This window comes from Mustela lutreola, chromosome 11, assembly GCF_030435805.1.
Source record: "Mustela lutreola isolate mMusLut2 chromosome 11, mMusLut2.pri, whole genome shotgun sequence".
Classification (NCBI taxonomy): Eukaryota; Metazoa; Chordata; class Mammalia; order Carnivora; family Mustelidae; genus Mustela; species Mustela lutreola.
In genome coordinates, this window is record NC_081300.1 from 2,084,646 (window position 1) to 2,109,445 (window position 24,800).

The following is a 24,800-nucleotide window of genomic DNA, read 5'->3' on the forward strand; positions in this document are numbered from 1 at the left end:
ACGGATTGCATGGAGCACTGGGTGTGGTGCAAAAATAATGTATACTGTTATGCTGAAAATTTAAAAAAAAAAAAAAGAATATATGGCACCAAGAAAAGAAATCTATTTGAGGAAAGGGGGATAAGTGTTGTTGATTTTTTCTAATAATAAAAATAATGCACATAGATACCTTAAAAAAAAAAAAATAGTCTCTTCAATAAAAGGTGTTGGGAAAATAGGACGGCCACATGCAGAAGAATGAAACTGGACCATTCTCTTACACCATACACAAAAATAAACTCATAAAGGATGAAAGACCTAAATGTGAGACAGGAATCCATCAAAATTTCAGAGGAGAACGTAGGCAGCGACCTCTCTAACCGCAGCTACAACAAGTTCTTGCTAAACATGTCTCCAAAGGCAAGGGAAAAAAGGCAAAAATGAACTACTGGGACTTCATTAAGATACAAAACCTTTGCACAGCAAAGGAAGCAGTTGACAAAACCAAATGATGACCGACAGAATGGGAGGGGATATTTGCAAATGTCTTTTCAGAAAAAAAACTAGTATCCCCAATGTGTAAATAACTTTTCAAACTCAACAACCAAAGAACAAATAATTCAGTCAAGAAGTGGGAAGAAGACATGAACAGACATTTTTCCAAGGAAGACATCCAGATGGCCAACAGACACATGAAAAAGTGCTCAACACCACTCAGCATCAGGGAAATACAAATCAAAACCACAAAGAGATCCCACCTCACACCAGTCAGAATGGCTATAATTAACTAGTCAGGAAATGACAGATGTTGGCGAGGATGCAGAGAAAGGGGAACTTTCTTACACTGTTGGTGGCAGTGCAAGCTGGTGCAACCACTCTGGAAAACAGTATGGAGTTTCCTAAAAAAGTTAAAAATAGAGCTACCCTATGACCCAGCAATTGCACTACCTGGTATTTACCCCAAAGATATAAATGTAGTTATCAGAAGGGGCATGTGCACCCCAAAGTTTATAGCCGCAATGTCCACAATAGCCAAACTATGGAAAGATGTCCATAGATGTCCATTGACAGATGAATGGATCAAGATGTGGTCTATATATACACAGTGGAATATTCCTCAGCTACCAAAAAGAATGAAATATTACCATTTGGTATGACGTGAAAAGAACCAGATGGTGTTATGCTAAGCAAAATAAGTCATTCAGAGAAAAAAAAATTATCATATGGTTTCATTCATGTGCAGAATTTAAGAAACAAAGCAGAGGATCCGAGGGAAGGGAAGGAAAAATAAAAGAAGATGAAATCAGTGGAGACAAACCGTAAGACTCTTGATCATAGGAAGGAAACTGAGGGTGGCTGGAGCGGAGGCAGGAAGTAGACGGGGCTGTTGGCTGATGGGTGTGAAGGAGGGCATGTGACGGACTGAGCACTGGGTGCTGTACACAATTGATGAATCACTGAACTCTACCTCTGAAACTAGTAACACCGTCTATGCTGATTAACTGAATTTAAATTTAAAAAAACAGTCAAAAACACAGATCACTGTTCTGATGTTATTAATTAATATCAACAAATAAAGAAACAAAGATGGAAATGTAGAAAAGGAAAATTAGAAAAAATATATTAAAATTAAAATATGCATAAATGTGCATAAATGGGCCATCACTTCCATATTTATCTTAAGGTGAAAGGTAAAAATTTGACAGAGGCTTTCATTGTCAGGCACTTCACTCTAGTTACAAAAGGGTGGAAATCTAGACATGAAACCATTGGTTGCGTGAATTATGGGAAAGCAGCATAAAGAAACACCGTTGTGTGTATCCATTAATGACACAGAAATATGACCACAATTGTCTATCGACTAGGATAGCAGACTGTAAATAATGATACTGTGATTAAGGATAGTTTTTAACTTTACTGTTTAAGTGTTTCTACCTATACTTATCTTACTTCTATAATTCTGTGAAAGCCATCCAAATATTTTGTTAAGTCGGCAGAAATAATCACGGGAGACAATAATGACTTAATTCTGAGCACGTAATGAGAATGAGCTCCATTCGAATGTCAGCATATTGTCAACAGCAGAAATCCATGACAGTGGCTCACGGACGTGGAAGGCTGTTTTGATGCGACACGATGTGCGTTTTCAAATCTAGTCTCAATGCAAAGAGAGCCAGGATTTTCTGTAGACCTTGAAGAATCCCTGCCCTCGAGAGGAACAGGCTGAGCTCCGTGAGAAGCATCAGACGCCGAGGGCCTTGCTGGGAGCCAGCTCCCCAAAACGGCAAGACCAGCCTGTGTTGGGGTGGGAGGGGTTCTGTGGTCGGAGGGCTGGAGAGGCGGAGTGCCACAGTGTCTGAGTCCTAACAGACAAGTGTCTCCCGGAGAGGCCACGATTGCAGCGGTGTGGAACGTTTCCAGGCTTTGCTCCATGTTTGTTTTTGCTTTTGCTTCTGATCTCAGATGGCTTTTTATGACGCGGCTCTCACAGTCGGCAGGCTGCCAGACGTGCTTCGGCAAACTCCACGCCAAACACACAAGTCAGGCTTCCAGAGAAGCAGAAGCGTTTCTGGCACATCGACACCAGGAAATGGGTTTCTGGGTTGGAAGAGCCCGGAGACCGCAGGCTCTGACCTTGTATGGCCGGGCTAGAGGAAAGGTCAGAAGAGCACCCACAACCAGCCTGCTGTCCCGAGGACCCAAGGCTGGGGCGCTGCGTGTGGAAGCCGGGGCGACGCCCCCACTTGCCCCAGAGACGTGACTGTGACTCCGACGCACCTGAGTCTCGCAGAGTTGCTGCCCTACGGCTGGGAGCCCCCGCACAGCCTGCTCGCCCCTGTCCCCACCCAAGACTCCTGTCAGTGACGACCGGGCACTTCGGCTGCTGTGGACAATGGTGGACACCACGGTCGGCAAACGATTTCTGTAAGGAGCCAAAAAGTCAACATTTTAGGCTTTGCGGCTGTAGAGGCTCTGCCTTGGGGAGCCAACTCCCAACTGACAAGGATCACAAAATACTCTTCTTTTGATTTTTTTCACCCATTTGTAAAGGCAAAAAACCATTCTTAGCCCCGGGTGTGGTACAGACCAGGCAGAAGGCTGCTTGGCTCCCAGGCTGTGGTTCCTCAGCTTCCGACGCTGCCCGAAGACGTCGTGTGTGGCTCACTCTGGTCTCAGATCACAAGCTTCCTGCTCTCCCGCTGGGTGCCACGAAGGTTACAACTTGAAGTTTTGCTTGTCACTTCTGGGGTCGTGTTCATTGCACCCTCTTTGGGTCTTTAGTTGCTAATTCTGAACCACGAGGAACTGTTTCTATGAACATTTTTCCGCACCCCCTCCCAATCTAAAACTCAGTGTTTTCCTCAATTTTGTGGTTTTCTGCAAGCAGCATTGTAGAAACTCTGACAGGACATCCGTACATACAGTGATAGAATTGCAAGGGAAAAAAAAATATAAAATAAGAAAAGGAAAATGAAATTCGGTGTTTACTGCCAGTGGTGCTGTTTTGCTGTCTCATGTTAGCTTCAATGGCTAAGTGTTTTTGGCAGGAGATTAGAAAAAAGACCGTTCTCCTAGCGGCTGTGGACATGACAAAATTCCTTCTGAGACCCCAAGCTTCCCATCACTGGCCCTTAACTCTGAGCACGGCCTGAGACCGTTACCTGCCGGATGCAATTAATGGAACTCAAAACCCGTAGAGCCATTTCCTGACCCCCTGGACCTTTCCAAAGCACTCCTTGCTTATTAAAATAAGCTCTTTCCTAACTAGGCCCCCCACCTTCCCCTGTGCATGGGTGCTCCCAGCATCCTCTGGGACAGACGAGCACCTCTACGCTCTTCGGCTTCTCTCCGTACTTCCCACCCAGGTGCTCACCTGTCTGTGAGTGCGGGGGCTGGACACACGTCGTCCGGACGCGGCTTGCTGGAAGGTGTCCTTTGTTGCCACCACAAATATGTTCCTGCCTCGAGACTTGTTATCTGAACTTGAACTTCAAGTGACAACGGCTCCACGGTGTTACTTCTTGCGCATCATCACGTGCTGTTAGACGGCTCCAGTGTCTGGGGCTTCAGCACAGTCTCAGCCATCGTGGTTCTATCCTCAGCGCGAGTCCTGGCGGTGTGAATGGGTGTGGACGTCAACACTTTCCTACTCCGTGTCTTCCAATTCAGCACAGCTTCTTTGCAGGCGCTTTCCGTTCATTTACTTAAACCATCTCTGATTTCATCCAAGTCCCGCAGCAGTTGGCAGAGCTGCAGACGATACAGACAAACACTTGTGAGTTTTTCCTGGGAAGACGGGACTCCCAGGGCCCTGGGGTTTGGGAACCCAAGGCCTCCCCCCTGCACAAAGAACCTTGGAACTTCCGTGTAAATCCCTAGTCCTCCCACCAACCCCCACCCAAAAGCTGCCCAGGGTGCCGGGTGTCCTTGGATGGCGCCGACCCTCAGTGCGCAGCCTTGGGGCAGCAGCCGGCCTCCCTGGGTGGCCCACGGACGGTGACACCAGCCTCATTCGGTTCAGCCTTCCTGCTGCGTCCCAGACCTCGCCATCCTCAAATGCGGGGTTTGCCTTTGGCCGTCCCCTGCCCGTCACCCAGAGAAACCCCGCAGGCTTCCTCCATGAAGAACCTCTCCCATCCGCCTGCCCTTTCCTAGACGCCTCCAGATGTCCGGGCCCGTGACTTTCTTCCCCATGTAGCAGGCACACCGTCCTCCGCCTGTACTCGGCAGGCCTTCTGCAGAGCCCATCTGTGGCCTCAGAATGGAGTAAGAGCTACTCTTTGACGGCACCGGAGCAATGAAAGGCAGGTGGAAAGCGGAGAGACTTCAGGAAAGGACCTTGGCATGGCCTGCATCTGTAGGTGCTCCCCCCATAGTGGGTGCTCAAGGCGGCCGGGATGGAGTGCAGACTTCTGGCCAACGGGGTCACAGACTTGGGGCAGTCAGCACTGCCAGAAAGTGGGGGCATAGCTCAGAAAGGCGGTCCACAGCACGCGCAGGGGGCAACGAAACCTCTGTGTGTGTCCGTACACACACACATGTATACACATACACACAACACACATATATGTCATTGTGCATCTACACAGTGTTTGTGGGACCGGCCAGAAAGAGGCATCCCCAAAGCCATGTAGCCGTGTGCACAGACGTTCACAACCTCAATGGGCGATAAAAGTTTGAATTACTTTTCTAATTAAATATGCTTGCACATCTCCATGTTTTCTCCATCTCATACCAAGAAATGAAATTCTTTGGGTGATTAAGTGACAGACACACTTCTTTATTTTAAGATTTTTAAAAAATCTTTTATTTAAAGATTTTATTTATTTATTTGACAGACAGAGATCACAAGTAGGCAGAGAGGCAGGCAGAGAGAGAGAAAGGGAAGCAGACTCCCCTCTGAACAGAGAGCTCAATGTGGGGTTCAATCCCAGGACCCTGAGATCCTGACCTGAGCTGAAGGCAGAGGCTTTAACCCACTGAGCCACCCAGGCGCCCCGAGATTTTTTGTTTCTCTTTAAAATAAATTCTACACCCAATATGGGGCTCAAACTCTCAACCCTGAGATATAGGGTTGCCTGATCTTCCGACTGAAACAGCCAGGCACCCAGACAGACACACATTTAAGGAAACACAGTTTTGGTTAAATTTTACAAGAGTACAAGAGAGGAGAGGGAGCAGGCGGAGTGGGAGGGAAGGAACGCAGTGAACGGACAGGAATCTTCGCCCATCATCCTCTCTTTACCCCTTTTAGAGGGCACAGATCTGTGCGACGGAAGGAGCTGGTCTGCCTCCGCCGGGAAGGCTGGAAACTGAGCGTGTCGCCCAGACGATGAGAGACACCGCGTGAGAAGACTCTGTCATGACACACATGGTCAAAAACATCCAGAGAAAATTAAAACCCTCTAAAAATCTACCAGGGACAAACTGGCACTTTACTCACAAACCTGTCTGTGAGAAGCACCTGGGTTATTGTATTACTGTGCACAAAATGAAGCTAATATGTTACAATATTCAAAATTCTGAGAACTATCAGACACAAAGAAGTAATGTTCACCCAAAGCAACAGTAAAACAACATATAAAAATTGGAAAAATATATTAGAATTTCACAATTATGCAAACTAACATATCCAAGGGGATCTGGCTGCGGTTTATTTGCATTTTAATTTTGTTTTTATTCATAAAGTAATCAGATAGGTATATGCCTTATGGGTACAAGGAAAAAGTTCTTAAATGAATAAGGAAATAATAAAAAATACAGATACTAAGCAGGGGCTGCTATCAATTTTTTAAAAGATCTAATAATGCTGAGTGCTGTGGGAAGACCATCTAGAAGCCCAGTTATGGCTTGTCCTCTCAGTAGAAACTAGGCCTTCCTCCGGGTCTTGGACCTCCAAATAATGATTATATCTGTTAATAGAGCACATTTAAATGTTAAAATGCAATTGTCAGAAAATGAATAACATAATAAAACAATATTTAGGGAACTCTTCTGAGAATTTAACTTGTATTTCAGTAAAAAAACAGAAACAAAACAAAACAAAACAAAAATAAAACCTTCTAATGTTAAGTTGAAGAGAATTTACAGAATAGCCTCATTTCTCAAGTGACGTGCTCTGTGACAGGCCCACGTCATGGGGGTAGCTGCAGAGACCCCCGGACTCTCTCCCTGTCCTCCTGCCTTTTCCTCTCCACCCCCAAGAAGCACCCTGGGAGAGCTCCCGAAACGGGGTTGCCTTTCCTAAGTCTTCCATTACTAGGGCAGAACCTCCGGCCTCAGCCCTCCGGACATCCCCCAGGAACTCCCTCATGAGGCAGTGTTGCTACTGCCCATCACAAGGCCACAAGCTCGAGAAGCCACCACGAAGGGTCCTTCGGTCCACATCAGAGCAGGACCCTTGGCTGAGGGAATTAGAATCCTATGCAACGCAACCCAGAAAATGAGCTTCCAGTACAAGCTGCTCTGTTGAAGTAGCAGAATTACTAGATTTTAAAGGATGCTTCTAGAGACTTGGAAGTTTTCCCAACTATAATTCAAAGCTTAGGTATGATTTTCCAAACCCACCAAACTGCCTCATTTCTTGAAATTCATATCTTCTAAGGAATGAATCTTTTATCTTCCAAGGAAAGATTCTGCATGAACTAATTAATCACCAATATTAAGGTGTGGCGGATCCAAGCTGCATTTAAGAGTCTCCATGAGGAGAAAGTTCTCCCGTCTCCTGGACAAAAACATGTAAAGGGTAGCCATCCGGTTATAAAAGAACGAACCTTAGAGGTCATGCAATTAGAAAATAAGCTGGAAATAATTCATTAAAATTATCCATTTATCAGGTGCCTCTCATCTTTGGACACACTGGTAGTCTTTCTTCACTTCGTGACCCAACCTTTATGAAACCCAGGCGGCGCGCTGGAACGCGATCGACTCTTGAGATAAGAGGTGAAGCCCTTGCTGAAGGAGACGCCAGCTCTGGGGGACGGCGGCCGCACGACTGAGAGCAGAGATGAGCACGCCCCTCTGCGAAGGCCTGTGAGGCAGGGACGGACGGGAGTCTGTGCCCACTGGGGACTCTGCCGCAGCCCCGTGCCAGCCTGCCGCTGTCGCGTGAAAGCAGTCACAGCGGACACATCAGTAATGATGCTCTGTTCCCCACCAAAACTTGCTTTACAAACCCGGGGAGTAGAAACTGTCGAGGTCATGAAAGCAAGGGCGAGCTGAGACCCAGCCCCAGAGCAGAGGAGGAGCGACAACAGCCCAGTGTGGCGGGACCGTGGGACGGCAGGCGACGTTCATGGGAAACCCGCACCGCCAGTGAGGGTGTGCACTTCAGCAAGCAGTGATCAACCACTGCTGTTTCTTCCTTGTGACGGGCGTACCATGGGGAAGGGAGACTCTGCTCTATTTGCAAATTTTCTTTAAATCTAAAAATGAAAAGTTTATTAAAAAAAAAAAGAGGTAGCAGGTAGGACGTGGCTGACATGCCAGATTTTCCAGCCCCTTATTTAAAAAGTGAAGTCAGCGGAGACACCTGGGCGCCTCTGTCAGTTGAGTGCCCCCCTCTTGGTTTCGGCTCAGGTCACGATCTCAGGGTTGTGAGATTGAGCCCTGCATCAGGCTCCATGGAGTCTGTTTGAGAGTCTGTCTCTCTCTCTCTCTCCACCCGAAATCTTTTAAAAAATGAAATAAAGTATCCTAAGCACTAGGATAGAAACATGTTTGGGAGCCAGAGAAACGTGAATGCAGGCAGACAGACAGAAATGCTGAAAATCTCCTTTAAGATGTGGGCGTTGGCCTGTCCCTCCCAACCTTCTTGAAATTTAAAACATCCCCACAGCATTACAGTGAAGTCACCAGTCACTTACCAGCGGCGAAACTGGGACACATTGCTTCACTGTTTCTAAAGCCTTCCGGGCACCTTCTCTGGGCATCTACTGCCGACAGTTGCAGGGAGGCTCATATAAAAGAAGGCAGGTAAGTCCATCATCATCGTCCTGGCAGTCACAGGGAGCCATACCTCCTGGGAAAAACTTGGGCGAAACCAGAGAATGTTTGCAGAGATGCACACACCCGAGGGACAGGGTGCAGAGAGAAGGTGTTCCAAATCTTCCCCACTCCTGGTCTGCAGCGGGACCAACAGCCGCGAAGGATGGATTTGGTGTTCCAGACTCAGACTCAGCCAGGGACCAAATCCCAATATGGTTTTGAAAACCTTGATGGTTAACATTGGAGGAGAGCCACTGACACCTTCAACCAATGTTTCCATTTTTATAATTATGGAGGCTCAACACAGCTCCTTACTAACAACTCCTTCCTTCCTCTAGGGCGGTATATTTGGATGGTTCCTTTGCAATACAGGATAAACAAAGAGTGACCTTCGGCATAAAGAGAGTTAAAGTCATGAGGAGCCACAACAACGAGATGCCTCCGACCCCCACTCCCCCACTAGAGCGGCCAGAGTCAAGAACGTGGACAACAGCCCTCTCTGGAGAAGGTGCGGAGCTGCCGCACTTTTCCTGCCAGGGGAAGGGGGTGCCGCCACTTTGGAGGACAGCTCAGTGATTTCTTCCAAAATTAAACATCTTACCATACCATCCAGCAATCCCGCTCCTTGGTATTTACCCAAATGAACTGAAAATATGTCCACACAAAAGTCTGCATGTGAGCATTTATAGCAGCTTTACTCACAGTGACCAAAACTTGGAAGCAACCAAGATGCCCTTCAATGGGTGACGGATAAATAAACTGGTCCGTCCAAACAATAAACTATTATTCAACATGAAAAAGAAATGAACTATGAAGCCGTGAAAAGATATAAAAGAGCCTTAATTGAACATTACTAAGTGAAGAAAGCAATTCTGGGAAAACAACATATTTTATTATTCCAACTCTATGACATTCTAGAAAGAACAAAACCAGAGACGGTCGAACTAGCAGGGGTTGTTGGGTATCGAGAGAAGGAGGGATGAACAGGCAGAACACAGAGGATTCTCAGCAGGGGACACAACACTGCGTGACAGTAACTGTGGACACATGACATCGTGCATTTGTAGAGCACCGAGTGTGAACTCCAGTGTCAAGTACAGACTGCAGGCAACAATGATGATGTGTCAGTGGAGGTCCTCGTAGTGAGAGCTGCACAACCCGGCGGGGAAGGGGATGACGGAGGAGCTTGTGCAAGGGTGATTCGGGGGTCTTGCTGGAAACCTCTACTTTCCACTCAATTTTGCCGTGAACCTAAAACCACTCTGGGAATGAAGTTGGTTTTACGAAGGTCAGGAGGTGCTAACCGGGGCAGACAAGTGGACAGACGCCGCCTTCATTGTGGGGGACGCTGTGTCGCTATGGATTAGCTTCTGCTAGGAGGGGTGATTTGGTTTCCGCTCGGTGCACCTCACTCCAGATACCGGGGCCATGAGGCAATTTCTCAGCAGGGCTAGGGCCTAGGGGCAAGAAAGGGATCCCAGATCCACCTGTCCTCTAGCATCTGCTCTCGCGTTCTGCCCCGCACCCTTCCTGCACCCCGGCCTTTAGTCAAGAGCCACTAGATGGCAGAGGCTGGGAGTGCTGTGCTCTGCCCTCAGGAGCTCAGGAGTCTCTGCGTTCTCTGGGTGAGATCTGCGCTGGAGGGCAGGAGGAGAGGGACCAGTCTGGGCAAGTGGGGTCTGGTCAAAGACCGCTGGAATCCCGTGTCAGGTGCCTGAGGGGACACACCGTAACAAAGGCAGGTCTGTGGGGCATTTAAGACTGTCTTGGGAAATTCCCGGAATTACTTGCTGAAAGAAACCGAGTTAGAAAGAAAAGGAGGGCAGGAGGGAGGAACCTGGGCATCCTAGGGTCCAGCAGGGCACGGTCCGCTGCATTATGATGTGTCCACCAACGAGACATATGGTATCTTTATGCACCTGGGTTATAAATTAATGTACATTAATATATATTTCTTTTTCATTTTTTTTAAATTTCATATGTAGGCAAAGGATTTATAGATAAATAAATAAAATGTGAGATAACACCATGCAACAGCATGAAATTCTGCTTCCAAATTAGCTTTCTGTTTGTATGTTTGTTTGTTTGTTTAAAGATTTTACTTATTTATTTGGCAGAGATCACAAGTAGGCAGAGAGGCAGCCAGAGAGAGAGGAGGAAGCAGGCTCCCCGCTGAGCAGAAAGCCCAATGTGGGACTCGATCCCAGGACCCTGAGATCATGACCTGAGCCGAAGGCTGAGGCTTAACCCACTGAGCCATCCAGGCGCCCCTAGCTTTCTGTTTTTAAAGAGGAATTCATATGATGCTTTTCTTTTTAGAAAATTATTCCTTATTAGCTTAATTAATTTGGAAAGTACATTAAAGCACAAAGAAAAACATAAAAATGACCCTAATTCCTGCCAACTGGTCTTTTAAAGATAGGTCTCTAGGATATGTACATAATAAAGGTGTAGTTAAAAAAGCACAGAGATGTACTTTTTCAACTTTCTGTTTTGTGCAAATAGCTCTTGTGCAAGGGACCGCTTGCAAGCTGGGGTCGGTGGAGGCTGTGTGCACCGTCTGCCTCCTTCACAGGCCTAAAAAGTACGTACGTACTAACACTGTCGCCAGCAATTTTCTGTTCTGAAGTATTCTTTTGCTAGAGAATGCTTGAAAATCACCTCATTTTATAGACGTATCATAACTGGCATTCCCGTTCCGTGATGCGGGACACCTAGATAGTTTCTAAGTTTTGCTGTAAATAGACGCATGGTAGCAGGGCGCTTGTCCACATCCACGGCCACGTCTTTAGAGTACAGGAAGGGTCAGCAGGAACAAGACAGCGGCCTTCTGATACAGGCAGTGCTTTCCAGAAAGGCCATTCCCTGTTGCCTCAGCTCTCTCTGAGGGCTACAGTTCACTCAACCAATTAAGCATCCCCAGTTCTAGGACGTTAAATTTGATGGGTGAAAAATTCTTATTTTAATTCTATTTTGAAATTGAGATTCTGAGATTAAGGATTCTTCTATATTTATGGATCATTTCCTCCCCCAAATCTGTGTGACTTCACTATGGCTGGTCAGCACGGCGCACACAGGTAGGGACCCGGACACATTGTCAGAGGCTCCGCAGTTGATTTTTCAAGGACAACCCCTGACTTTTTATGTGTGGTTTTAGGGCGCCGGATGTCTTTAATTTGCAAATGTTCATGTGATTAAATCCATTATTCTTTTTCTGTGTATTCCAATGCCTCAAGGTCAAAGCTTGTCTATTTTCTCATGCTACGACTTCATTTAAGCCCATCCACCCAAAATTAATTTCATTTTGTGATGTGAACAAGGGACCGACCTTTGTCTGATGTTTCAAATGTTATGCCAATTTTGCCAATAACAATTATTGAGAAATCAATCATTTTTCTAACCAGTCTGACATTCTCCTTTATGTAACACTAAATTGTTAACAAAATCACAAAATGATATTTGTCATTTGCAAACCCCCATTCCGTGGGTTGCCTCTTTGTTTTGGTGACTGTTTCCTTTGCTGTGCAGAAGCTTTTGATTTTGATGATCAAACAGTCTGTATGTCATGATGCAAACCCAGGACAATGCAATAAATGAAAGCCCCTGGACATCTCTTACCAATCTAGCTGCTTTTAGACAGTGAGTTTCCTCCTAGACCCACACACTAGGACGTCTATTAGCTTTTAGTAGCATTGTAATTTTCCAGCTTTTTCTGTGAAGCAATATTGTTTCACAAGAAAATGAAAGAAATCATAATCAGAATTGACTCTCAAGCGGTAATTCTACTTTTCAGATTGTCCAGTTTACCTGATTTAGTGCAATATGTTATACTGCAGATAATTTAAAATATTTACATAACTCATCTCAGAATGAACGATACTCTGTTGAAGATGGATTTATTGACACTCTGATTTTATCAATGGTGTTGGTTACATTCATTGAGAGTGAATATATCAGTGCAGAAGTTCATTTCTCCCTCGGTTAGTAGCCTTCGGTGAGCTGATTTTCACCCAAAATATCCTGTGGAGAAACAGTGTGGAACAGAGCAAGTCTAGCTCGGTCAATGAGCTCTGAGCCTAGATGGCCCTGGGCAACTTTCCTAACCTGAAGCCCTGTTTTCTTCATCTTAAAACACAGAGATCTTTAACTGTTCTCCAAAGTTCTATTTGGCTAATCTCCCACAATTATTCCCCACATTTTTATCACTTTATTTCTTCAAACAATCAAATATCTATAATGAGCAACATCTGCTGTAAAAATAGTCTCCGATCTACTGTGTTTTAATTCAAAGCCACACAAGAGAACATTTTTGTTTTTCAGGAAACCAGTTTTGGACTCAAACATGGTGAGGGTCACTTTCAGGTTCATCCACAGCAATGCTGTTTGGGTGTGGCTGGAACAATTTCACGGGAAACTTGTTCCTGGCGACCCCTAACCCCCACCCCACGCTCCTTCCCTGGTCTGGCACCCGGAGAGCTTCTCTCCTCGGGGTCCGGGACAGCTGGGGCTCCAACTCACCCCACCACAGAGGCTGGACCAAGGCTTACCACACGAAAGAGATGATTAAGGTAGAGTGGTAGCAACTTTCCCTTATTTTTGGGAAATACACCTCATACTCAGCCTTCCTCGCAGAGTTAGTGAGATCGTATTCGTACCATTGCACACGGCGATGAATGAGCTCCATGACACTGGAGAGTTTTCAAGAACTTTCTCTCTCCACTAACTCTGAGAGAAAGTCACACGAGAAATAACAAAAATGTACCAACGTAATAAGAAAAAATCTTTCCAAGCACTCCACTTGGAATTATAAAATTTAATTCAAACCTTCTGAAAAACCGCCCTTGAGAACCCAAGTAGATTATAAAGAAGCAAATGACCTCATTTCAATCGATTCTTAATGATGTACAGGGAACATTGTAAGATCGTACCAGTGCTTCAGGTCCTCGAGCTCCAATTACCTACTTCTCAGACAGAGCTGTGTCTGCTTACTTACATGCCCGTCTCTGTCGTGAGGGCATAAACCCATAAGCCCTGCTACTCACCCTCGTCTCGTCAATGAGCATCGCTGCCTCAGGCACATCGAAGTGTCCCCAGAACTGCTGAACGATGAAGGGATGCTGAGTAAGGGGACGGCCACGTAGGGAACACCTGCGAGCTCGCTCAGGACTATCTTTCATGTTTGCGAACAGGGTTGCAGCTGCGGTATTTTCTTGAGCACACAAGTACACAGACAAATCCCACAGGCATGACAACCAGAGACAGGAGCCAATTTAAGACCTGCACACGAGGCTCGAATATTCCAATTTTGTCAAAGTTACAGCATGTTGACAAAACCTCGGGGATTACAGTCATGTTCTTCCTCAGTTCTACATGCTCTTGATGTTTCCTTCTCTAAAACCTCCGAACTGCCGATGGCTCAACCAGAGGACGAGATACAAATGATTATATACTTGGAGAATATAAAGACAAGTGTATATGAAAAGTTAGCTGGAGGGATACTCGGGTGACTCTGTGGGTGAAACCTCTGCCTTCGGGTCAGGTCATAATCCCAGGGTCCAGGGATCGAGTCCCATGTCAGGCTCCCTGCTCAGCAGAGAGCCTGCTTCTCCCTCCCCATCTGCCTGCTGTTCCCCCGTTCGTGCTCTCTCTCTGACAAATAAATAAATGAAATCTTTTTTAAAAAAGAAAATTAGCTGGAAATTCAAACTGATTATTTTATTTTATTTTATTTTATTTTGTATTTAAATGCAAATAATCAACTCAAAAAATATGCTCTATTTTTTAGTTTCAGGGGTAGAGGTCAGTGCTCCATCCGTTGTGAACAACACCCAGTGCTCATTCCGTCATGCACCCTCCTTAATGCCCGGCCCCCAGTTACTCCATCCCCCCCTCCAGCAACCCTCACGTTGCTTCCTATGATTAAGAATCTCTTATGGTTTGTCTCCCTCACTGATTTCATCTTGTCTTATTTTCCCCTCCCTTCCCCTATGATCCTCTGTTTTGTTTCTGAAACTCCACATATGAGTGAGATCATATGATAATTGTCTTTCTCTGACTGACTTATTTTGCTTAACATAATACCCTCTAGGTCCTTTCATGTCATTCCAAATGGTAAGATTTCATTCTTTTTGATGGCTGCATAGTATTCCATTGTGTGTATAGACCACACCTTCTTGATCCATTCATCTGTGGATGGACATCTGGGTTCTTTCATAGTTTGGCTATTGTGGACGTTGCTGCTATAAGCTTTGGGGTGCAGGTGCCCCTTCAGACCACTACATTTGTATTTTTGTGGTAGAAACCCAGTAGAGCGATTGTTGGGTGACAGGGTAGCTCTATTTTCAATTTTTTGAAATGCTGTTTTCCAGAGTGGCTGCACCAGCTTGCATTCCCACCAACAGTGTAGGAGGGCTCCCCTTTCTCCGCATCCTCGCCAGCATCTGTTGTTTCCTGACTGGTTAATTTTAGCCATTCTGACTGGTGTGAGGTGGTATCTCATTGTGGTTTTGATTTGTATTTCCCTGATGCCGAGTGATATGGAACATTTTTTCATGTGCCATTGGCTATTTGGATGTCTTCTTTGGAAAAATCTTTGGTCATGTCTTCTTCCTATATCTTCACTGGATTATTTGTTCTTTGGTTGTTGAGTTTGATAAGTTATTTATACATTGTGGATACTAGTCCTTTTTCTGAAAAGATATTTGCAAATATCTTCTCCCACTCTGTTCATTATCCTCTGGTTTTGTCAACTGTTTCCTTTGCTGTGCAAAAGTTTTTTTTATCTTGATGAAATCCCAATAGCTCATTTTTGCCCTTGGTTCCCTTGCCTTTGGAGACATGCCTAGCAAGAACTCATTGTAGCTGAGGTCAGAGACGTTGCTGCCTGTGTTCTCCTCTGGGATTTTGATGGATTCTTGTCTCACATTTAGGGCTTTCATCCATTTTTGAGTTTGTGTATGATCTAAGAAAATGGCCCAGTGTCATTCTTCTGCATGTGGCTGTCCAATTTCCCAACACCATTTGTTGAAGAGACTGTCTTTTCTCCATTGGACATTCTTTCCTGATTTGTTGAAGATTAGTTGGCCATAGAGTTGAGGGTCCATTTCTGGGTTCTCTATTCTGTTCCATTTGTCTATGTGTCTGTTTTTGTACCAATACCGCACTGTCTTGATAACTATGGCTTTGTAATAGAGCTTGAAGTCCGACATTGTGATGCCTCCAGCTTTGCTTTTCTTCTTCAATATTCTTCTGGCTGTTGGGAGTCTTTTCTGGTTCCATACGAATTTTAGGATGATTTGCTCCAGCTCTATGAAAAAACTTGATGGTATTTTGATTGGGATTGCATTGAATGCGTAGAATGCTCTGGGTAGCATAGACATTTTAACAATATTTGTTTCTCCAATCCACAAGCATGGAATGTTTTTCCATTTCTTTGTGTCTTCCTCAATTTCTTTTATGAGTGTCTTACAGTTTTCAGAGTAAAGATCCTACTCAAAGTGATTTACAAATGCAAACATGGAACCCAGGTGTTGGATTAGGTTCCAACAAAGGAGCTGAGGGGTAGGGAATGGGAATTGCATGGGTGCAAATTTGATGGAGAGGAGGGGAATGGAGTCACTGCACTTGTCACATTGCCTGAATGGGTGGGCCTGTGTGACATCCTCCTCTTGGTTTAAAGCTCCCATGCCAAGCTTCATGCTCCAAATACTATGACCTGATTATCTACAGTAGACAAGCCACCTAAGTGAGCACCTTAAATCGCAGAGGACCAGGAAATGTTTATAAGGCGAATGTTTCATTACAAACCACTGGTGGTAGATTGGTTAGCAAATAATATTGGGCAACAATTTTAAAAATTATTAAGTGATATTACTATGTGTCATTATTAAAATAAATTCAAAAATACTAAAATTTTGCAGTTAATAATATTGCTTTGCATATCTGAAATTTTTTAAGAGAGTAGTTCTTAAAAGTTTTCATCATAAGGGGCACCTGAGTGGCTCTGTTGGTTAAGCATCCAGTTCCTGATTTCGGCTAAGGCCATGAGCCCAGGGCTGTGGGAATGAGCCCTGCATTGGGCTCTATACTCAGCATGGAGCCTGCCTAAGATTCTGTCTCTCTCTCTCTCTCTCTGCCCTCCCCTTTCAGCTCTCTTTCTGTTTCTCTCTTAAAAAAATAAAAGTTATCAAAGCAAAAATGTTGTAACTTCCTGGTGATGACATTAACTAGACTTAGTGAGGTGATCATTTCCCAATATACACAAATATTGCTATGTCATACACATGAAATGAATGTAATGTTATGTGTCAATTGTATCTCAATAAATATGGTTAAAGAAGAATAAAATTATTAACAATGTAAGTCAACTAAAAATGTACAGGTACTGAAGCATAGCATAGACACACATTGACATCAGAGGGAAAGGGAGGCTCAGCCCCAGACAGGGACGAAGCAGGCTCTAGAAGACCTGAAACCACACCAGCCACTCACTCGTGTCCACACCACACCGTGTTTTCTCCTATTTCCCAAGCAGCAGCATCTCCCTGGGATGCCTTCAGACCCTCTTCTTCACAGTGCAAACTGGAAATCTCTTGGCATTGCCCAGAAATCTGCATACATGCCTAACATCACTCACATGGGAGCACTCCCGTCTCATTGATCACCTCAGTGCTAATTCCATGGAGGAGATGCACACACATACATGCATGTACACGCATCTGCAGGTACACGCGCACACAGAGATGGGGAGGAAACATGATCTCACAGGTTTTCGATTGATTTCTTTGCTATCATTCCTAAATGGCTTATTAAAAAGTAACACTTGGAACGAACGTCACCTCTTTTCACCAAGTTAGTTCCGGTGTCTCAACACCAGTACACACCAAGGCTCCCCTCAGAGTCCTCCCACAGCTCTAGGAAGGGAGGGGAGCCTGGTCTGAGCACCCCGGGTTGGTCTGCGTGAACCTTTTGTTCATCATCCACGTGCACAGAGAACTGATCTCTTCAAAGATTGTATAACTGGTGACAATTAGAATGATTTACTATGTGGAGAATGGTTACCAAAGGAACTGGGAGAGCATACTTTCCTTCAGACTGTTTTTTAAAAGGCGTATTTCCATTTTAGTGTCCCAAGGCTGCTGTAAGTCAACATTTTAATGGTGCTTGTGATCCTGGCCGTTTTTTAAAGTCCAAGGTGTGTATTCACCCAGTTAGACTTTTGACCAGTTGTTTTTCTTTTTTAAGTAGGCTCCAAGCCAGGTGCCCAGCATGGAGCCCAGGAGGGGGCTTGAACCCAGGATCCTGAGATCAAAACCTGAGCCAAGATCAAGAGTCTGATGCCCATCTGACTGAGCCACCCATGTGCCCCAAGGAGTGCTTTTTCTTTTAAAGCATTATAATGAAAGGTAATGGTCAGTAAGGTAATCCAAACAGCCGGGATTTACTATTTCCCTCCATTATTCCCAGCACCTAGCCCGGTGCCCCATGCGCAGGGACACAGACAGGCAGACACTTCTCCTGAGCAAAAGATACCTAAACAGTTCATGATGGTTTATTTTGTCAGTTTGTTTTGGGAAATGTGAGCTTTCTAATTAAGATTCGAGCAAAAACTGGGATTTTAAAAATTATCCTTAATCATCTAGCCATCTGAAAATAGATCCTATTGTCATTGTAAAATTTCAATGGTTTCAAAACTTATTTTAAAATATAATTTGTTTCCCTTCAGAACAATGAAAATCACCTTTGTGGAGGCAGACTTCCACACGTCTGTGCAAAGTGGGAACGGAGAGGAGGAGTCTGTGCTGAGTGCTCATCCTGAATCCAGTCCCTAAGTTTTTCCTTCTTAGAAATACTTCTGAAAATATACAACAAAACACAGCATGGTTCATTCTAGATGTTCAAAACAGGAACACCAGAATTGTGAAAATCACCGTCTGTGCTTTTCACGTACCTCCAAGCAGATAAAATGAAAACGAGCTGGAGAGAGTCGTTGACTTACCGCAAGTGCTCTCTTGCAAGCACCGGTCCACAGCAGACAGGGCAAGCTGATGCTGCAGTGCACGTTCCTGCAACATGCCCGGGAGCAACAAGGAGCCAATTTCTGGATGCACGTGTTCCAGCTTCCATAAGAACTCTCACTGCAGAGACCATACTGAAATTTTTATTTAGTGAATACTCTGAGCTTTGTGGTGAAAATAACATCGCTCAGGATGGTCTGAATGGCTAGAAATATTCTCCTGACATGTATCCTGTCCCAGAGTCACCACGGCCATCCAGCTCCAACTTCCCTCTTGGCTTCATTTAGCACAGCGCCTTCCTCCTTGCGATCAAACCTGAGCACAGCCCAGAGATTTCTTCTGCTCTGCAGTGGGCTTACCTAAGCCTCTTCCCACTGAAATATTGTTTCCTTCAGCTGATCGCAACAGCACTGTGCCCACCCGCGTGAGATCTGTGGGTGACACGGCAGCAGACCACCCAGCATCACAGTGACTCGGACCCACAAGCCCATTCTTCTCCTGGACCCTCCTCCAAGATCACAGCTTCCTCCGTCCATTCCCGGCTTCACGGCATCGCAGCCCCGGCGTCATTGGAGAGTCAGCAGACTCACAAAATTTCCTGTCGTGGCTTTCACCCCCTGAGGCAGGGCAGCCCCTTGAAACCACTGTAGGCTTCTCCCTCTTCATCCCATCAGTACCATGTGCCGGGACCATCACCAGCATCTTCCGTGTCCACTCTTCTTTGGCTGACCTCAGAGCCATCCCTTGTTGGGCTGAGGCTGCCTGGCTCCTGTAGGAAGCCTTATGCTGACACCCGTATTCTCACCTTTGCCCTGAGATCACAGGTAATCTTTGCCCTTTGCCCTACCGATTACATTTAATCAGTGGGAAGATCTTACTGGGCATCTGTCCCACAACATCTTTCTCAGTAAGCTTATACTACGTGGGAGCCAGAAGCAGTTAGTTCTTGCTAACATTAAAGGCACAGCATTGGGGCGCCTGGGTGGCTCAGTTGGTTAAGCATCTGCCTTCAGCTGTCATGATCCCAGGGTCTTGGGATCCAGCCCCACATCAGGCTCCTACTCAGTGGAGAGCCTGCTTCTCCCTCTCCCTCTGCCTGCCTCTCTGCTCACTTATTCTCTCCTTCTATCTCTCTGTCAAATAAATAGATAAAATCTTAAACACACACACACACACACACACACACACAGAGCATCACTGTGATTTCTCTATACCCTTTATTGCTGCTGATGAACTGAAAATGCATTCTCTCTCATGTGACGTGCTCACAAACAGACAAGAATCAATGAGTTCTTGCCCCAGAGCCAGGAGCTCATGCCCTGCACACGCTTCCTCTCAAACTGTCCCTGGCCTCGGCCCTCTGGTGTTTGGGGTCCGGGGCGCCCCTGTCTTTCCAGCACCCATGATGGCCCCAGCACCTGGTGACCCTGCTGGGCTCCAAGTCCCTGAGGACAGATTTCACATGGGCTCATTCATCTCTCTACCCGCTGCAACCAGCGTTTGGATGACAGCTTCAGAAACAGCTGAAAACAAACCAGCTGGTTTCTTTGAACAAAATATTTGATCCTCAGTGTTTCAATATTCTAATTCTAAGATACGAGGAAACTTGACCAGACTTTCCTCATGTCCAACCCCAAAATCTTAGGGAGTTTACAGTTAGAGGAAATTTCATCTGCCTTAAATGGTCTAACTAGGAAATAGAGAGTAGCATAAAATAGTTCTCAGTGTTTTGTTTTGTTTTGTTTTGTTTTGTTTTTTCAGCCACTTTCTTTAGTTTGGCAAAGCAGGAGAGTGTCTGCTTCCCACCTTCCAGACTGGGGTTATTTGGGTTCCAAATCTGCTTTATTGATTTTAAGAACATATCTTAGTGGAGTGTTGAAAAAGATGTGCTATTGCTTGCTAAATCCATTTATTCAGTAAGAAGGGAAAAACGCCCTGACAAAATGCTTATGTCACATTCTCCCTAGTTGTGTTCTGATCTTCGTGCCCAGCGTTCCCGGGGAGCCCGCCTCCCCATCTCCCGTGTTTCCAGCGGGAAATGCCTCATGATGTCCCTGGGCTGCGGGGGCTCCCAGCACCCACACCCCTGAACACGTGCCCCAAACTGGGCCACCATGCATGTCTTCTCCAGGACGGATCTGCCTGGCTGTTGATTAAATTCGGGGTGTACCCATCTAAGACCAATAGCAGCCCTCTAGCTCATCGCAGAGACGGGAGCCCCCAAGGAGGAAGCGAAGCAGGGAAGAAAGAGGAACAGAGGGAGGACAGACCAGGCGAGACCATCTGCAACCCTGCACGGGCAGCCCGTCCGTGCCGGGACCCGCCCTGTTACCTGGTGGACAAACATCTGTATTTCAGTTGCTTGTCATTATGTCATTATGTCATTACTGTCATCATCAGCATCTTCGGATTCGGGAAGATGAGTTAGGTTTCTAGCTCTGGAAATTAAAGAATCCTCTAGGTGACATGGGTTGAGTTGCATGTGTCCCATCGCTCTCACTTCCTGTAGCTGCGTGCTCTGCTCTCTGCTATGACGCCCATGGAGGTGAGCACTGCTGATTAACCACTGGTCTGGTACAAGAACCAGGGGACCTGGAACACAGCTCTGGGGCCATCACTCTCTTCACTGTCTTGGCAGAGTCACTGACAATTGTTTGTTCTCTGAATTAAAGGAGGGGCCAACAGTGCAGCTCAGGCATGGACGCTACCTGCAACCTTCTCACACAGACTTACTCAAACCTGGCATCGACTGCACAGCTTTGGGGGGCCCCATCTATCTGTCATGCGTTCCCTATGACCGCCATGCAGTGTAGGCACTGACATCCCCACATCACACACAAGGAAGGCTGAACTCACAGGGACCACCAGGCACTGGAAGGAAAGCCCAGGGTCTGGGTCTATGGCGCTTGCTCTCCCCGTGGCACACCAGAGCACTGGTTCTCCCTTGTGAACCAGCCCCAACACCAGCTCCTCAGAGCGGCTGTGACTGAGGACTACAGACTCCATCAAGGAACCACAAATTGCAATTGCAAAGTGGCAATTTGCTATTGCCACTTGCAATAACAAATAATACATAGCAGTGAGCTCTATGCCACAATCAAAACATAACCCATGAGAGTGTCCCAACCTCCACACACGACCTACAAGTGTCCTAACCTCCAGGGATGACCCAAGAGTCACCTAACCTCCAGCATGATCCATGAGTGTCCTAACCTCCAAGCATGATCTAAGAGACTGTCCTAAACTCCACAACAATCCACGAGTGTCCTAAACTCCATACATGACCCATAAGACTGTCCTAACCTCCACACATGACCTACAGAAGTGTCAAAATCCCCAGGCACATCCCACAACAGTGTCTTAACCTCCAGGCATGACCCAGAGTTTGTTCTAACATCCAGGCATGACCCACAAGAGTTCCAACCTCCAAGCATGACCCATGAGCATGTCCTAAACTCTGCACATGACCCACAAGAGTATCCTAACCTCCAGGCATGACCCATGAGTGTCCTAATCCTCAGCATGACCCACAAGTATGCCCTAACTTCTAGGTGTGACCCATGAGTGTCTTAACCTCCAACCATGACCCATAAGACTGTCCTAACCTCCACACATGACCTACAGAAGGGTCAAAATCCCCAGGCACATCCCACAACAGTGTCCTAACCTCCAGGCATGACCCAGAGTTTGTTCTAACCTCCAGGCATGACCCATAAAAGTTCCAACCTCCAAGCATGACCCAAGAGAGTGTCTAAACTTGCATGGCAACTGTCAGCCAGGATTGTGAACAGAAGCTTTTGAAAGGGTCAGATGGCCCTTCAAACCTACCAACATGAGACACAGTGGAAGTCAAGTCTATGGCCAGAAAGAACTGTGTGCAACACAAGTTAGTAAGAGAACCATTGATTTTTAAGCTCCTGGAGCCTGGAGGGGCAACCAGTTGTGATTGCTCCCAGCTGATGAAAATGCATGGATTTTTCCATTTAAAAGTAACGAAAACATGACTTTGAAAAAGTCTTCAAAATAAAAGTCACAAATCCTTGGAAGAACATACAGTATCAAGTAAATCTATGATACCTAATGAGCTGAATGCAGGTTTGGAACGAAATAACACAATAAAAGAGAGTATGACTCTTCCCTCAAATAACAGGATATTGACCGTGGCACCCTTTGGTGACAATCCTGTACCCTACGACTTTCCAGATGTGTTTCTCTTGTGTTCTTCACCGTTTTAGATGTAAAATCAATGACGTTTTTTGGAAGAAGTCATAGAAGAACTATTTATTATAGCCAATATAAACAACTCCAGTGAATTAACAAATGTATATGTCTTGTACTTACAGCCTCTAAATGCAATTAAAATAAAGATGTTCTACGACCTAGTGCACAAGACAGAAGTCTGCTCACAGCCACCAACCATGACCACCCTCCACCATGGATACTCTGAGAACTAAAGCTTGAGGATGAGGTTGCATCTTCCCACGGGTATCAGAGGAGAAAACTCAGGACCACTGGGGATGGAGGGTGTGTTGGGAGCCAGCGGCCCACGGCACTCCACCCACCACAGGCCTGGAGGTGTCACTGTGGCTGGCAAGCACGCCAGGGAGGAGGGCAGCAGCCGGCAAGATAGTGTCACCAGGCCAGGTCCCCGGCTGCCCACCAAGAGAAGCAGCTGGACTGTTGTGAGGAGTAACGAAGGGCTGCAGGGGGAGGTCTTGAACTCGCCCCAACTCACGCTTACGCATCACACTGTCCCCCCGCCCCCCGTGCAGATCCCAGGACCAGGAAGGCAGGGCTTTCTCCTAAAAGGATTCCGAGGGCGATGACACGATCGAAGCCCTGTTTCTAGCACCAGCGTTTCACTCTTGGCCAAGCTCCTCCAGCCACCCATTCGCTCCTGGGGTCCTCGCAGCTGTCCCGACACATTTTGCAGCCTGACGCTCTACGTGCACTGAACAGAAACAGACTCACCACTGTGCACACACGGCGACTCCACACGAACCTGCCCAGAGGCAGGCCTCGCCTCATCCTCTCGGGCCGCCGTGCAGAACGAAGCACGGCCTCACGTTCAGGGTCCGAATGGAGCAAGAGCGGGCCCGGAGCCCGAGGGTGTGCTCGGCACATTGGAATTCTGTTATGGACTGAGCGTGCGGGCTTCTGACCTGGTTTGAAAGCATTGTTTTCAAAAACAGATAAAACTATCTGACAGTATTCAGGGAAAGAACAAAACAAAACAAAAAACTAAACAAAAAAATCCATAAATTCCAAGGTCTTTCCTTGTAAATGTTTTGTTCTTAGGAAATTGCACTCTAGGTGCTCATGACCTTCTCAGACAGAAAGATGCCTCCCCAGAAGCACAGCTTCTTCTGGGCGGGAACAAGGACTAATCCCAGGACTAGGGTCTGCCCCGGGGAGTTTGGTGCTGGGGCTCCCTGCTCACGCACGGAAGGCCATCCACTGCCAAGGCCTTGACCATGTGGAAAGTGTGCCCCCTTCCTAACCCAATGCTGGGCACCCTCCTGCCCCCTCCTGCACCACAGTGAGGGCCGCAGGGATGAGAATTTCCCACCCCGCCGTGCGATGTGAGCGCCGACCTGAGAAACAGCCCAGCGTGCACCACGGGCAGGTCAGCTCCAGGGTTCCAGAGAGCCCTGCCCTTCCTCTGAAGTCCATCCCTCTGTCACTCCCTCCTCTGGTCTGCCTTCCCACCGCACGTTCATCTCAGAGGAGCCTTCTGACTCGAGCCTCCGATCCCTGGAGCCCTCCAGGAACACCAGCCCTACCAGCTTGTCTCCCCTGAGAACGTGTGTCCCATCTGCCTTCCCACGTTCAAAGGCCCTTGATGGCTCCATCTCCTGTACTTACCCTCACGCGCCCTGCCCTACCCCAGACTTGGCCAGACTGGTTCATAATGGGTCAGCCCTGGGCGAAGAGGAGCTGCACACGAGGAGCTGCACACGAACCACGGGCATCCTGGGAAATCAGGACATCACACATCCTGAGATTCAGGCCTAATTCTGCTTCTCACTTCCCCCGGCGAATGAGCGTGTTACCTTATCTCTGAACACCCATAAGTGATAAGTGAAACCGTAAGTGATAAGTGAAACTTATTGCATAGATTCACTGTGCTCTCTAATAATCAATGCAAAGAATCTGGAACAATAATTATCTTGGGTGATTGTGATGGTTGATTTTATGTGTCCACCTGACTGGGCCACTGGATGTCCAGATATTTGGTTAAACATTATCTGGGAACGTCTGGATAAGATTACGCTGACCTTTGGGGCACCTGGCTGGCTCAGTGAGTTAAAGATTATG